This window comes from Bombina bombina, chromosome 7 (assembly GCF_027579735.1).
Source record: "Bombina bombina isolate aBomBom1 chromosome 7, aBomBom1.pri, whole genome shotgun sequence".
Classification (NCBI taxonomy): Eukaryota; Metazoa; Chordata; class Amphibia; order Anura; family Bombinatoridae; genus Bombina; species Bombina bombina.
This window is the reverse complement of record NC_069505.1, coordinates 354,874,939-354,891,715: the sequence shown is the minus strand read 5'-3', so window position 1 is coordinate 354,891,715 and position 16,777 is coordinate 354,874,939. Positions and strand designations below refer to the sequence as shown.

The window sequence follows — 16,777 nt, the reverse complement described above, 5'->3', positions numbered from 1 at the left end:
TGAATGCATTTTCACAACTAGAGGGCATTAGTTCATATGTACCATATAGATAACATTGTGCTCACGCCCATGGAGTTACCTAGGAGTCAGCACTGATTGTCTAAAATACAAGTCTGTCAAAAGAACTTAAATCATGGGGCTTAGATACAAGATAATTACAGAGGTAAAAAGTATAGTAATATAACTGTTTTGGTTATGCAAAACTGGGGAATGGTTAATAAAGGGATTTTTTTTTTTTTTTTGAGGTTGTGCGTAATATACAACAGGAATAAAACACAAGTGACAAGTATTAGAACTCACAAGTAGTATTTGAGGAAAGTAACAGCATCACAGTGAATTGCAATAGATAGGTATCTTGAACCTCTAATTTTATATTATCTTCTTTTGAGAATACATGGTGTGGTGGAATAGCCTATGAATAATTTGGGGTGGGTCAGTAGTCAAGAGGTGCTCTAAATTGGGAAAGGGGTAGGATTTGGGCCTTTGTTAGCTTAGTATGATATCTAAATGAAAAGAGAAGGGAAATAATAATAATGATAATAAAAAAAAAGAGAAGCTAAATATTAGAGGCAGGATGGAGTATGTTCCATTAATGGTCTAGACCTTAGAATATGTGCAGGTCCAGGGCAGTGACTATTTATAAAACTAGTGGGTAATTCTGAAGGTGTGGCAGTTTTAATAAGGAGTGAAGTATAATGGAATATTGAAGTCTAGAAATATATGTTGTCTAGGTTGGTGTGAAAAAATTTGCAAGGAGGGGTTCTTTTAATGGGAGGGGTATGAAAGGCTACGTGGTGTAAAGGCTACCGGGGGTTACTACTAAGGGTTAAATCTACACAGTTAGACACCCATTCAGGACATACTGGAATATATATTGGACTAAGTTAGTTCTTAATTAGGTGCTGAAATCGAGGGACTATGGGGGAATACATGAATCCAGACATATCCATGAGCAATAGCGACTCCATCATGGAACATAAGCATAGTAACCTGTGGGGAGTAACATTGCTTAGAATATATTTCAGAGTTACAGGCTACTGTGTTAACAACATATACAGTACTTTCATACAATTCCTAAATCAAGATCAAATGCAGACGTTAAACACAACAAATACCAACTGTCAAAGACATAGGAGGACTAATGTACATAGGGTGATAAAGCATAACATAGTAGGGAGGGAGCTTGTATCTAGCATATCTAATTTCTTAGAGTGAGTGTGTGACATACCTTAACTAGTAGTGTGAGCCATTGAACACCTTACTATAGTAACTGCTGTAAGATTTAAGGATCAAGTAGTAACGAGGAGCTAAAAGTGGCTCTGTAGATTATTCCTAATGGTAGGTCATGGAAGTGGTGAGAACGATTATAAATGTGTGTTAAACAGCTAGTTCTACATATAACATGTGCTAAAAGTATTCTCCATATGATGGACTCAAGTAAAGAAATACATATTCATGTTAGGAGGCTGTTTGCGAGCCCGCCATGCAGCAGATACATTTCAGACCTGCAACCAGAAAATAGATAACACATAATGTTGTACAGACAGGCGCAAATATTAACGTCCACAAATTCACATATAGTTGTATGCTTATTGTTCACAATAAGGGCATCTTTGAATCTAGACAACGCCAGAGCGATTTAGGTCTGAACCTCTGTGATATAGAGCCCACTCTTTGTTGGTAATTTCACCAATACATAGTAGATAAGGTTGAAAAAAGACCGAAGTCCATCGAGTTCAACCCATACAAATCTAAAATACTTACAAAAAGCTCCAGTTAAGCTTAAATAACCCCACTAAAAGGTGAGCCATTTAATAATAGCAATCATATCTATGAATTTTGTTTATATACAGAAATGTATCCAGACTATTTTTAAATGTATCTAGGGTATTGGCATTCACTACCTCCTTTGGTAATGAGTTCCACAATTGTATTGCTCTTACAATGAAAAAATGTTTCCCGTTGCAGGAGATTTAATCTCCTTTCCTCCAACCTTAAATTGTGACCTCTTGTCAGAAACAATTTTCTTTGAATAAACAGAGCTTCTGCCATCTCTGTTTATGTGTCTTGAATATATTTATATAAAGTAATCATTGAGCCTGAGGAGGGGGTGTAAGCCCCGAAACGTTGCTCTGTGTTGTACTGCAGCCTTGAAGTAAAGCCTTTGGAACTTCTTGCAATTTTGAGTGTCTGCCTATTTTTTTATAAATATATAAAGTAATCATGTCACCTCTCAAGCACCTTTTTTCTAAAGAAAACAGACCCAGTTTGGCTAGCCTCTCCTCATAGGTTAAATTCTCCAATCCCCTTATTAGCTTTGTGGCCCTTCTCTGAACTTTTTTTAGTTCTGAAATATCTTTTTTTGCGTTCAGTCCCCAGAACTGCACTCCATACTCCAGGTGAGGTCTTACCAGGGTTTTATATAGTGACAGAATTATGCTTTCCTCCCTTGAATCAATGCCTCTTTTAATTCATGCTAGTATCTTATTAGCCTTTGAAGCCGCTGCCCTGCATTGTGCACCCAACTTTAGCTTGTTATCTATTACTACTCCCAAATCCATTTCCTCCTCTATTTGGCTAAGTCTTGTAACATTTAAAAAATATGTTGCCTGCTTATTTTTCCTTCCAAAATGTAGAACCTTGCATTTTTCCGTATTAAATCTCATTTTCCATTTACTTGCCCATACTTCTAATTTTTGCAGATCCCTTTGTAATGAAAGTTCATCCTGTTCTGACCTAATGACCTTACTTAACTTAGTATCATCTGCAAAAATAGAGATGTCGCTATTTAATCCTTGCTCCAAGTCATTTATAAAAAATATTAAAAAGAACAGGGCCCAGTACTGATCCCTGGGGTACTCCACTGATTACCTTTGTCCAATCTGAGTATGATCCATTTACTACTACTCATTGCTCCCTATCTTTTATCCACTTATTTATCCATGAGCTAACATTTTCAGCTATTCCCAGTTTCTTAATTTTGTGCATTAATCTCTCATGTGGCACTGTATCAAATGCCTTTGCAAAATCTAAGTATATCACATCAACTGATTACCCTTTATCTATATTTTTACTTACTTCCTCGTAGAATCTAATTAGATTAGCTTGACATGATCTATTTCTCCTAAAACCATGCTGCTTAGAACTCATAATCTTGTTTACACGAATATGCTCATCAATAAAATCCCTTATAATCCCTTCAAATATCTTCCCCACTATTGATGTCAGACTAACTGGTCTATAGCTTCCTGGATCATCCCTGCTTCCCTTTTTGAAGAGTGGCATCACATCAGCTTTACGCCAATCCTGGGGTACCATGCCTGAGGATAATGAGTCTTGAAAAATTAAGAGTAGAGGTTTGTTTATAACACCCTTGGGTGTATTCCATCTGGGCCTGGAGTTTTATTTAACTTAATATTATCCAGTTTCTTCCTGATATCCTCTAAACATAACCCAGTTAATGGTATGGACTGGCATGTTTTATTTTGTTCCAAAGTATCATCCAATGGTTCCGATCTTGTGTATACTGAAGAAAAAAACTGGTTAAGTACCTCAGCCTTCTCCCTGTCATTATGTATCATACTACCCTCCACACATTTTAATGTACCTATATTGTCCTTCTTACATTTTTTGCAATTTATGTACTTAAAGAACCTTTTAGGGTTAGACTTAGAATCCTTTGCAATTAATTTTTCATTTTGAATTTTGGCTAATTTGTTTGCTTTTTTGCATGCATTGTTACATTCCTTATAAATATTGTATGTTGAGTCTGTACTATTTTCTTTGAATAATTTAAATGCCCTACGTTTTTTCCCAATTTCTCTTAACACATTTTTATTTAGCCACAATGGCTTTGATTTTTTATTTTTATAACCATATGGTATTTGTTGATATGTATATTTATTTAACAAAGTTTTAAAAATTATTCATTTATCCTCTGTATTTTTATTAGAGAATACATTTTCACAATTTATATTATTTAATGATTTCCTTAAATCGTTGAATTTTGCTTTCTTGAAATTAAAAGTCTTAGTTAAACCTTTAAGACACTGCATATGAAAAGAGATTTCAAATGTGACCATGTTACCCACATGTTCTTTGACTTCTATGTTTGATATTATATCTTTTTTTTTTGATAGCACTAAATCCAATGTAGCTTTACTCCTAGTTGGCTCCTCTATTAATTGTGACTAGAAGTTATCCATGAGAACATTTAACAATCTATCCCCCTTATCTTACCCAGTCCTCAGAGCAATGAATGAGTGCAACTATGTTTTACAGTTAGATAAGCTTAAGGAGTATTTTGCACCAAGTGTGGCATCAGTTATGGCTATCTGTAGTCCACCGATGGGGGAACTGGTGAGCAATGCTCTACCTGACCTCCTAGGGGAAGCTAGGCAGGGGGGCACAGTGACCCAGGTAGAGATAGGGACCCAACTTAGTGCGCAGCAGCATATGCAAGCGCAGGCTATGTTAGAACAGTACAGGGCTCTGTTCATTGACAAGCCAGGCAGGACACATATTACCAATCACCCAGTAAAGACTGGTGATCAGAAACCTTTGCATAAGTATGCCTATCGGGTATCCACAGAGGTGAAAGGCAGTATAGAGAGGGAAGTAGAGGAGATGCTGGCCCTAGGTGTAATAAGACCGTCTCAAGGTCCTTGGGCTAGCCCAGTAATCCTGGTACCTAAGAAGGATGGAACCACATGGTTTTGTGTGGACTATTGGCAGCTCAATGCTCAGAATGTGTCAGGTGCCTACCCCATGCCTCGCATGGATGAGCTGCTAAATTAGTTTGGGGGGAAAGGTATATGACTACTATGGATCTGAGAAAAGGCTACTGGCAGATTCCGCTGACCCCAGAGGCTAGGGAGAAGTCAGCATTCATCACTCCAAGTGGCCTCTTTGAATTTGTAGTGATGCCATTTGGAATGAGGAATGCCCCGGCTACCTTTGAACGCCTGGTCAATCACCTACTAGAGGGGATGCAGGGGTACACTCTGGAATACTTGGATGACCCATTTAGTACATGTAGCTGCGTGCTTAAACGGATCCAAGAAGCAGGGCTGACCCTGAAACCAACCAAGTGTCAAGTTGGTATGGCAGAGGTATTGTACCTAGGACACCGGGTGGAGGGTGGGCACCTGAAGCCAGAACCAGTTAAGGTGGAAGCCTTCATTCAGTTGCCAGTGCCCAAAACAAAGAAGCAAGTTATGGTTTTCCTAGGCACCGCAGGGTATTACAGGAAATTTGTGCCCCAGTATAGTGCCCTGGCCAAACCCAAGACAGATCTGACCCAAAAGCGACGCCCCAGTCTGGTAGCCTAGTCTCCCACCTGTGAAAACTCCTTTCAGGTGCTGAAGACCTGTGGCTAGGCATAGGGGCTGTGCTCAGCCAGGTGGGGGAGGAGGGAAGTGAACACCCCGTGGTGTATTTGAGTAGCAAACTGCTACCCAGAGAAGTGGCTTATGCCACTATTGAGAAGGAATGTCTGGCCATAGTGTGGGCACTATGCAAAATGCAGCCCTATTTTTACGGCTGGACCTTCACCGTGATCACTGATCACAACCCCATGAGCTGGCTGCAAAGGGTGTCTGGGGAGCACGGTAAATTGCTGCATTGGAGTTTTGCATTACAAGAATTTAATTTTTCTATTCAGCACAAAAAAGGCAGTGAACATGGAAATGCGGATGAACTCTCCAGACAGGACAGCCCCAATAAGACAGTTGCCACACGCAGGGTCAGGTGAGTTAAACCGCCAGATGAGCCGGCCTTAACATTGCCCTTATCTTAGGGGGGAGGTGTGATGGAAGAGTGAGTGCCAAGGCTCACTGATGGGGGGTTGGGCCCACCTGGCAGGCCCCAAAATGTGTTTTGGGGACTGCCTCTCATGCATGCATGTCAATAACAGTGGTGTGCTGCTATTTGTACAAATTATGTCACAGGCCAGTGTACAAAGATAGAGTTTCACAGTCTCTGTTTAGAAGACTGATTTACATATCTGAGCAGGCTGCTTCAAAGCAGAGAGTTAATTACTCATGACAGTTAATCTTCTAGAGACAAAAGTGGAATACGGTCCATCTATTTACCCTCAGATCTGGCACTTCAAAATGATACGGAAATGACTGCATTTGTACATCCTCAGATCAAAAGGGTCCAGCTAGCCAGACTGACTACAATCTCAGGTGACTGACAGCTGTTAACAGTGATGCCCATCTGTGTGCTGGGTTACGATTGGTTGCTAAGATCATCGCTAGGGGGTGTGTTGTGAGCTGATAAGAGAGATGGGCAACTTTCAAAAGCACTTTGCATGGGAAATAAAGAGAGAATTATTCCAAGTTGCCTGAACTATCTAGGGGTTGATTAACCAAGAGCTCTCTAAGGGCCTATAACAAGACTGTGCAAGAGGACTATTTATTTTACCTGGATTGACTGTGGCTGATAGAACAGTGTCGTTTTTCTCCTAGCCCCCAAAGTAAGTGTGTTCTTTCTGTATTTTGTGTAATTCTGTGTGTTTGCCTATTGATAGTGAATAAATTACAATTTATTTCATGATTCGTTTTGCTCATTTAAATGATCCCAGTAAAACAACGGTATAGAGTGATAGTCTACTGTGACAGCCTGCATATGTCAAGGCACTGAAATCAAAGGAATACCCCTAGGAGCAAACAACCTTAAAAACTCCCTATATGCTGATGACATCTTGTTGTCACTCACATCTCCACTCTTCCCTTCCCGCAGTTACAAAGAAGTTTTGGTAAACTCTCTTATTTTTCCATTAATAACTCTAAGTCAGAATTTCTGAAAATTAACCTCACCAAAACAGAACTCAACACTCTAACATACTTATGTTATGCCCATTTAAACTTCAACATAAGGCCTTAAAATACCTCGGTATCAACCTCACCCCCAATCACCAGCCATTGTTTATCTTTAACTAAAAAACACTTTTCAGTTACATTCAGAGGGATCTAATATCCTGGTCAACAAGCCCCTTTTCTTTGTGGGGATTGATTCAAACTCTGAAAATGACTATTGTTCCAAGAATATGAAGCTTAACCATATATTTTTCAAGTACCGGATAACTTTTGTTCCGTTTATTGCTCTTCACTTGATATTCCTGTAATGTATAAAACTTCAATAAAAACAAGTTTAAAAAAAACAGTGAGGGATGTTCCCATTATACAAGTGGGAACCCTGACCAACATGTTTAGGAATGTTACAACTGAAACAGGACTACAAATCCCTACAATTAACTACTTGGGGTAAAAACTCTTGACCCTGTCGTTAGACAGGTACTGGGATTAATGTATTCCCCTATTCTCCAAATCCCTATATAAAGGCTACAAACTCAAAAGGATGTTTGAGATAGGGCCACTGGTCAATAAGGTGGACTCTGCAAAACTCTTAATTTCTTGAAGGACAAAGATAATCAGATAATCAGAACTATTTTTCCTGATGAATCCAAAAATAAATAAAAATGTATACGAAGCTTAGTGAATCTGTATGTGATATAAGTAGCAGCTGTGGTATACACATACCTTCTTACAGACTACAGGAGCAGCACATATAGATCAACAGGTACACATTAGATACTTGTAAATCTATTTCCAGAATAAGCAGAGACTGTGTCTACTTTAGAAAGTAAATACAAAATGTACATTATCAATGAAAATATTTATGATCAATGCTCAGTGTCTGCATGATAAACGGATGTGCCCATAACATAGCTAAAGAGTGTCTAAAATGTTTAATACATTACCAATAGACACTTGTTCACAAGCAAATAAGCAGCAGACAGCCAAACCATAACTGGTTGTGGAATACATAACATATATTGTAAAATAGATACAAAAGAGATATCAAAAGACCTTATTTTTTCCGAAGTTTAGTGTGGTGGGAAAATGTGGGGAGTTTAAATTTTTAATAAATGTGTGATTAAATATTAATCCCAGTGACACCCACCATCTGAAAAAGTAGGAGATTGCCTTTCAAACAGTGGGGTTTCTAGGACTTAAAATACCCCATCCATCCTATGCAGCTGCCAGCCACTTCCACAATCCCCTGAAGATGTCAGTTCACTTGACCACCAGATGATGAACTTCAAAAGAACCTCCCCAGATGATGACATGTGGTTGTCATTCGCACTTAACACATTGGGGCCGATTTACTAAGCAGCATATGCTTCTCATTCCACGCGAGCCGCTGCTTCCTAACTCATCCGCCACCTCTAAGGTGGCGGACTGCAATCAACCAGATCAGATACGATCGTAATGATTGATACCCCCTGCTAGCGGCTGATTGGCCGCAAATGTGCAGGGGGTGGCATTGCACAAGCATTTCACCAGAAATGCTTGTGCAATGATAAATGCCGCAATTTAATAAATCAGCCCCCTACTGTGGATGACTACCATGTGTCGTCACATGGAGTTAAGGGGTTAATTAAATTTGGAATGCACACACAAAATAATTACAGTCTAATTTAAGGGACCTGGATGTGGTATATTAATCACTTAATATTCACTTACATATTTTTTATATTTGTAGTTGTTTACGAAGCTCCTCCAATTTGTAAAGCTTCTCCAATAGCCAAATGTCCCGTCCCAATAAGGCATATCTATACTATAATTGCGTTTGTAATGTCTGTCGGCGGCGGCAGTTGAGCACGCATCCTCAAAGGAATGTTGGCAGAGCAAAGCTGCATCCAGGTGGATTCCAAAAGTGGTGGATTCTTTCACCACACTGCCATTTTCGGAAACCACCGGGATGCAGCGAAGGCAAACGGAGCATTACAACAACAAAAAACGCCCGCAATAAGTATTTAAAAAAAAAAAAATGCACGCAATAAGTATGAAAAAAAACACCTAACCGCCCGCAATAATCATTTTAAAAAAAAATAACCTAAGCACCAGCAATAAGAATTTTTTTTAAAAAACTAACCGACCGTACAAAGTATTAAGAAAAAAATAGACTAACCGCCCGCACGAAGTATTAAGAAAAAAAACAACTACCTAATAAAATTATTAACCCCTAAATCCGCAAACCACAACATTGCAAACTACCTAATATATCTATTAACCCCTAATCCGCCAACCCCCCACAACGCATTACACCTAATTTACCTATTAATTCCTACACAACGTAAAAAGCTAATTTAATGAGTTAGCCCCCTAATCTAACACCCCCTAAATTAACCCCTTAATTACAATAAAAATAAATTACTACATTACAAAACAAATTAAAAATTAATTACATAAAATAAAAAACGCTAACATTACAAAAAATAATAAACACTATCCAAAATAAAAAAACTAAACCTAATCCCTATGAACATAAAAAAGTCCCCCAAAATAAAAAAAACACTAATCTAATGCTAAACTACCAATAGCCCTTTAAAGGGCTTTTTGTAGGGCATTGCCCTAAGTTTAACAGCTCTTTTACATTACAAATAAACCAAATCCCCCCAACAGTAAAATTCACCACACACCAAACCCCCCAAAATAAAAAAAAAACTAACACTAATAAACCTAATCTACCCATTGCCCTGAAAAGGGCATTTGTATGGGCATTGCCCTTAAAAGGGCATTCCGCTCTTTTTCACTGTCCTTAAAAGGCATTCAGCTCTTTTGAGATTTGCCCCCCAAAAAACCTAATCTAAAAAACTAAACCCCCCCAAAAATTAAAAAACTAACTAACATTAAAGCCACAAATAGGTACTCACGGTTTAAGAAGACCGGCGGAGAAGATCTTCTTCCAGGCGGGTCCATCATCTTCATCCACAGCGAAGGCGGCGCGGAGGTCCGGAGCGGTCTTCCCAGAAGTGGCGATCCTCGGCGGCAGCGGTCCTCGGCGAAGGCGTGGAGGTTCCTCTTCATGCGATCGCCCGCCGCACACTGAAGAAAGAATTCGAAAATTGTAAACTAGGTTGATCCCCCAAGGCACCACTAAGGCATCTATCAGCTCTGCCTGGGGATCCCTGGACCGCGACTCGTATCTGGGTAGCTTGCAATTGAGTCTGGACGTCATAAGATCTATCTCCGGCATCCCCCATCTGTGACAAATCTCCGCAAACACCTCGGGATGGAGAAACCATTCCCCCGGACTGGAGGAGGACTGAATGGCAAGGAAGGTGGATGCAATCTTCCTGCGTCTCTGATGTGTGAGAAATATCGTCATGGATATAGAATCTATTGTCGTCCAGATAGGGCACCACAGCAATGCCTCTGGATCTGGCTACTGCAAGTAGCGCCCCCAGAACCTTTGTGAAGACTCTCGGGGCCGTCGCTAGACCGAAGGGAAGGGCCACAAACTGGAAATTTTGGTCCAGAAACGCAAATCTCAGGAACCTGAAGTGACCCCTGTGGATTGGCACATGAGGGTAGGCATCCTTCAAGTCTATTGTCGTCATGAACTGCCCCTCTTGCACTAGGGGCAGAATAGATCCGATTGTTTCCATTTTGAACGATGAAACAGCCAGAAATTAGTTTAAACATTTTAGATCTAGAATCGGGCGGAACGTGTCCTCCTTCTTTGGGACCACGAAAAGGTTTGAATAGTACTCTAAACCCCTTTCTGCTGGGGGTACTGGTACAATAACTCTGAGAGAAGAGAGATCCCTCACACATTCTAGAAAGAAGTCTCTCTTTTCTGGTCTGGAAGACAGATTGGACAGGAGGAATCTGCCCCTGGGTGGATCAGATCTGAACCCTGTCCTGTATCCTTGGGCAATAACCTCCAGAACCCAAGGGTCTTGAACATCTTGCAACCAGGCCTCTGAGAAGAGAGATAATCTGCCCCCTACTTGGTCCGGTGACCTGTTGGGGACCGCCCCTTCATGCCAACTTTGTGTCGGCGGGCTTCTTGTTCTGCTTAGACTTATTCCAAGACTGAGTCGGCTTCCAAGTGCCCTTGGGCTGATCCACTTTCGCTGCGGGCTGCTGGCGATGGGCCTTGTCCGCACGAAAGGGACAAAAGTAGATGCCTTAGGCTTAACCTTCTTATCCTGCTGTAGGAAAGCGCCCTTGCCTCCCGTAATCGTGGATATGATCGAGTCCAATACTGGACCTAACAGGATCTTTCCCTGAAAGGGAAGGGATAGCAGTCTAGACTTAGAGTTCATGTCCGCAGACCAAGACTTTAGCCACTGAGCCCTGCGGGCTAGTATGGAAAAACCTGATACCTTAGCATTCAGACGAATGATTTGCATATTGGCATCACAAATAAAAGAATTAGTGACCCTCAAGGCCTTAATTCTATCCTGTATCTTGTCGAGGGGAGTTTCCCTCTCGACCATGTCTGACAGAGATTCGCACCGATATGTCGCAGCTCCGGCTACCGCAGCTACGGCCGCTGCCGGCTGTAAAAACAAACCCTGTGTGTTGAAAAATTTTTCTTAACATGTTTTCTAACTTTTTATCCATGGGCTCTTTAAACGACGAACTATCCTCAAGAGGAATCGTCATCCGCTTTGCGAGCATAGAGATAGCACCATCCACCTTAGGGACAGTCCCCAATAGCTCGAGCTGAGAGTCCGGGATGGGGAACAGCTTTTTAAAGGAAGAAGGGGAATAGGAAGAACCTAATATCTCCCATTCATTCTTAATAATGTTAGCCATCTTAACAGGAACCGGGAAGGTCTGAGGCACCACCCTGTGCTCATATACTTTATCAATCTTAGGAATCGAAGGTTCCTCTGGTAGTTTTGGTTCCGGAACTTAGAGAGTAGCAAGCACTTGCTACAGCAAAAAGCGCAAATTTTCCATCCTAAACCTAAGTCAGGCTCCTCCGCAGTCGAAGCTTTAGACGACATAGACTCTGACCCAGAAGAAGTCGTCCTCTTCAGCAGATCTTTCCGAAATATCCATTGGAGAATATGACCCCTGGGACAGATCGCCATATTTTACCTTACGCTTGCGTTTAGCAGAATGTGGTAAGGCACTAATCACCTTAGACACCACCATTTGCAGTTGATCCGCAAAATCTGGCGGCCAACGGTTCTCTCCGGTAGGAGAAATGGTCATGCCCCGGGGCACTGGCACGCTGCATGTGTAATCAGAGATGAATTTAGGGAACGCACCTCACTGGACGAGGAACCCTCAGAGGTGGACAGCTCAGTAGTACTAGACATACTATTCTTTCAAGATATCATAACTTTATCAAGGCATGTGGAACATAGTTGAGCAGGCGGATCTACCAGAACCTCCTGGCAATAAACACAGGTATGAGACTTTGTTAAAGAGGGAGTACCTTCCAAAGCGTCAGAGTCCTCCATAGCTTGCGTCCTTGTTATGGACTAGATGTATTATATGAAAAATGGCACCATTATAACCTCCGTTGGCCGGGGCACTCACCACTTTCTATGACCCAGACCACAGAAACTTTGTCTCCTGCATCCGCCGGTCAAGCAGAAGTCAAATAGGCCACACCCGGTCAGAAGGAATGCCTCGCAGGACTGCCCCTGCACTAGGGAGAAAATACTCCCAGAAATTTAACTAAAAGTCCACCCATTGCCAGAGCCTCATCTCACACATATCACAGCAATGACACAATAAACAATAGTATGCATAGAACCCCCCTGTTCAATAATCCCCCTACCAGGGATATTAACCCTTGAATCTATACAGAGAAAAGGAATCACACTGTGACCCTGTCTTCTGTGTTATTATTATGTGTATAATAAATGTAACGATCTTACCAGAATCTATGCTGTAGAACAGGAACACAGCCTCTCGAGTGTGACAGTGTAGTAGCATCGCTCCTGACATGGACTTGAGTGTACAGAGCAGGCAGCGAAACTCGTGAACGCTGATTGCTTATGGAGCTGTAAAAATGAGTCGGGATGGTTTCGCAGAAAGACTCTCCCTGCATCTCCGGACTCTAACTTTCACCCAAGCTCTCACTGAGAGGCTGACAGGACTACTTAAAACTCCAGTCCCATTCTGAAGAGTACGTCCCTCCATAAGAGACTACTCTGAATGTCACGACACTTCTCTGCCAACCTCCTCTGACGAAAGGTAAAGAATGACTGGGGGATGAGGGAAGTGGGGGAGGTATTTAGGCCTTTGGTTGGGGTGTCTTTGCCTCCTCCTGGTTTCCAGGTTCTTAATTTCCACAAGTAATGAATGAAGCCGTGGACTCTCCTCCCCTTTAGATTGAAACAGCTATTTCTGCTGAGAAATTAAATCCAAAAATATTATTTCTTTTAAAATTTTTTTTTTTTTTTTTTAAAAACTTAAATAAATAGGCACTAGAATCAAACTGAGACAGCTGCCTGAAGAATCTTTCTACCAAAAGTTGCTTCTGACAAAGCAAAAACATCAAAATGGTAAAAGTTAGTAAAGGTATGCAAAGAAGACCAAGTGGCTGCTTTGCAGATTTGATCAACTGAAGCTTTATTCTTAAAAGCCCAAGATGTTGCAACTGATCTTGTAGAACGAGCAGTAATTCTCTGAGGTGGAGACTGGCCACCCCAAAATAAGATTTGTGAATCAGGAGTTTAAACCAAGATGCCAAAGAAATGGCAAAGGCTTTCTGACCTTTTCTAGAACCAAAAAAATTAACAAATAGACTAGAAGTCTTTCTGAAAACCTTAGTAGCATCAACATAATATGTCAAAGCTCTTACCACATCCAATGAATGCAAATATCTTTCAAGAGTATTCTTAGGATTAGGACACAAGGATGGAACAATAATTTCCCTATTAATGTTGTTAGAATTCACAACTTTAGGCAAAAATATAAATGAAGTCCGCCAAACAGCTTTATCTTGATGAAAAATCAGATAAGGAGACTCTCAAGAGAGAGCAGACAATTCAGAAACTCTTATAGCAGATAAGAGATAGCCAAGAAAAATAACACTTTCCAAGAAAGTAGTTTAATGTCCAAAGAATGCATAGGCTCAAAAGGAGGAGCCTGCAAAGTCTTACCAAATTAAGACTCCAGGGAGGGAAAATTGATTTAATAACAGGTTTAATATGAAGTCAAAGCCTGGACAAAACAGTCAATATAAGAAATATTAGCAATCTTCCTGTGAAATAAACAGAAAGAGCAGAGATTTGTACTTTCAAAGAATTGGCAGACAAACTGTCATGGATACCAGGCTGCCAATGCTTCCCCCATACTACCCCCCTAATACCTGGCATACAGATTATTATATTGTTTTTGGCTCTTTCATGGCTTATGGGATGACCCAAACTCTCACTGTGTTATGTTTTCACTATTTGCACCTCATCATGGAAGAGCTGATCACTGACCGTCTGACCCCTTTCTGACCGACCGGGCTTCTGGAGCTACTAGCCGGCCAGGCTACCCGAAGACCCGTTTAACTGTAACCTAGGTTGCTCCAGAGTTCCTTTGCCCCAGAGCAACTCTATTTTGGGTATTTGCTAGGTCTTTGGTGAACAGGGTTTGGGGTGAGTGCTGAGAGGGAGCTTGCTCGGGAATTGGGGGTTTGGACACCCCCCACATTAGGCTGTTCCTGAGTATATTTGCCAGGCTGTAACTCCGGTCCCCAGTAACGGATCATGTCGCTTTTTGAACTGTGGCATCTGGGGACCAGGAGCTTTCCAACGACACCCTGGACGTTCCATCGCTACCCCGGGATCTCCCCAAAACCACAACCTAGAAACTGTGGGGTCTCTATGCGACTGACTCCTGTGGAGGCGCCAGTCTGTCTGGAAGTTCAGGAAAGATGGGATCAGATAAAGCTCTTATTAAGATAATATAAAAGCTGTGTGGTTTTCTCAATAAACTCTGTTTGTGTTTCACCTGGATACTGGTCTTGTCTGGTTATTTGGGTGGGCTCTGGCTATAATAACTTCTCTCCGATCTATAGCTACACATTCCAGCTATACAGCTACAGGCTCCGGGGAGGAAGCAGGACCTTTAGGCGGAGATACCCAGTTGGGATATCCAGGTCTGTCACATTGGCTGGCAGCGGTGGGATCTGCTTCTTCCACACGGTTCCTGCTGACAGAGGAGAAGTGCCACAGTAACCTGCAACCATGGAAGCCAAGTTACTATAGAGAGTGCAAGAGCCGCTGGCCCAGCTGGATGGTCCTGGTTCTGCACAGGACAAGCTGGGATGGAGGGACATTATCCGCCGGCAACTCTAGAGGGAGGCTCTTCAACAGGAGAAAGACTATCGTGTAATGGTCCTCCCCACTGCTGAGGAAACCTACTGGCTCCAGCTGGACTTACGAGTGTCTTTCCTGGGAGAGCAGCCCAGGGAGGAATGGCTATCTGCATTAGATGGGCTGGTCCAGACAGAGATGGAGCTGAATGATGGCTACAGGGCCTTCCCATGGTATGCTATGCTATGCAAGTACAGCCATGGATGGAGGATGGTATCCCCACAGACGTCTTTTGCGGCCCTGGATTGCTATTTAAAAAGCTGACAGAGGACCCAGACATTGGGAGAGAGGCAGAACAGACACTGGAGGAAATTAGCGAGTACCAAGAGAGACTGCTGAATCTCTCGCTACAAGCTGATCTGGATTTTATAAGTATTCAGGAATGGGAGCTGGAATTGGCCTACAAAAAGCTGAAAGACTCAGCTTAGACTCCCGGTGACACTCCCTTTGCCTGGGACTATCAGGTGGTCCAGAGGAAGAACTTTTTTTCATTTTCTGCAATGAGATTTTTTTAGTGAAATTTTTTCTGCAGTGTCTTTAAGAAGCTGGTGTTGCTGTGTTTGTTGCTCTTACTCAGTGTGCATGAGCACAGGTTCATGTACAGCCTGTTTATATACCATATACACACACACAACATACACACACACACTATACACACACATACACCATATACACACACACACACAACATATACACATACACACACAACATATAAACAAACACACACACAACATATACACATACACACACCATATACACACACACCATACACACACACACATACCATATATACACACACACACCATATATACACACACACACCATACACACACACACATACACACACACACACACACACACCCATACACACCCATACACACACCATATACACACACATACCATATACACACAGACACCATATACACACACCAAATATACACACACACACACAACATATACACACACACACAACATACACACAACATATAAACACACACACACTTATTAAAGAACAAAAAAAAATCTGTCTAAGTATTTTGGTTGGCTCCTACACTTCTAGAATACATTTGTTAAGCCCTGACTTACCTTTTCTGCAATGTGCTGTTACCCTGTACCGCACTGGAGATCAGGAAGTGGAAGGAAATTAAAAAACATAATTTATGCTTACCTGATAAATTCCTTTCTTCTGTAGTGTGATCAGTCCACGGGTCATCATTACTTCTGGGATATTACTCCTCCCCAACAGGAAGTGCAAGAGGATTCACCCAGCAGAGCTGCATATAGCTCCTCCCCTCTACGTCACTCCCAGTCATTCGACCAAGGACCAACGAGAAAGGAGAAACCAAGGGTGTAGTGGTGACTGGAGTATAATTTAAAAAATATTTACCTGCCTTAAAAAACATGGCGGGCCGTGGACTGATCACACTACAGAAGAAAGGAATTTATCAGGTAAGCATAAATTATGTTTTCTTCTGTTAAGTGTGATCAGTCCACGGGTCATCATTACTTCTGGGATACCAATACCAAAGCAAAAGTACACGGATGACGGGAGGGATAGGCAGGCTCTTTATACAGAAGGAACCACTGCCTGAAGAACCTTTCTCCCAAAAATAGCCTCCGAGGAAGCAAAAGTGTCAAATTTGT

General features: G+C 41.6%; 1 protein-coding gene across 1 annotated transcript in view; it reads right to left on the bottom strand.

Annotated features, from left to right (window-relative positions):
- NUP210 (nucleoporin 210) overlaps window positions 1-16,777 on the bottom strand; it is a 1,597,588-nt gene that overhangs the window by 694,233 nt on the left and 886,578 nt on the right.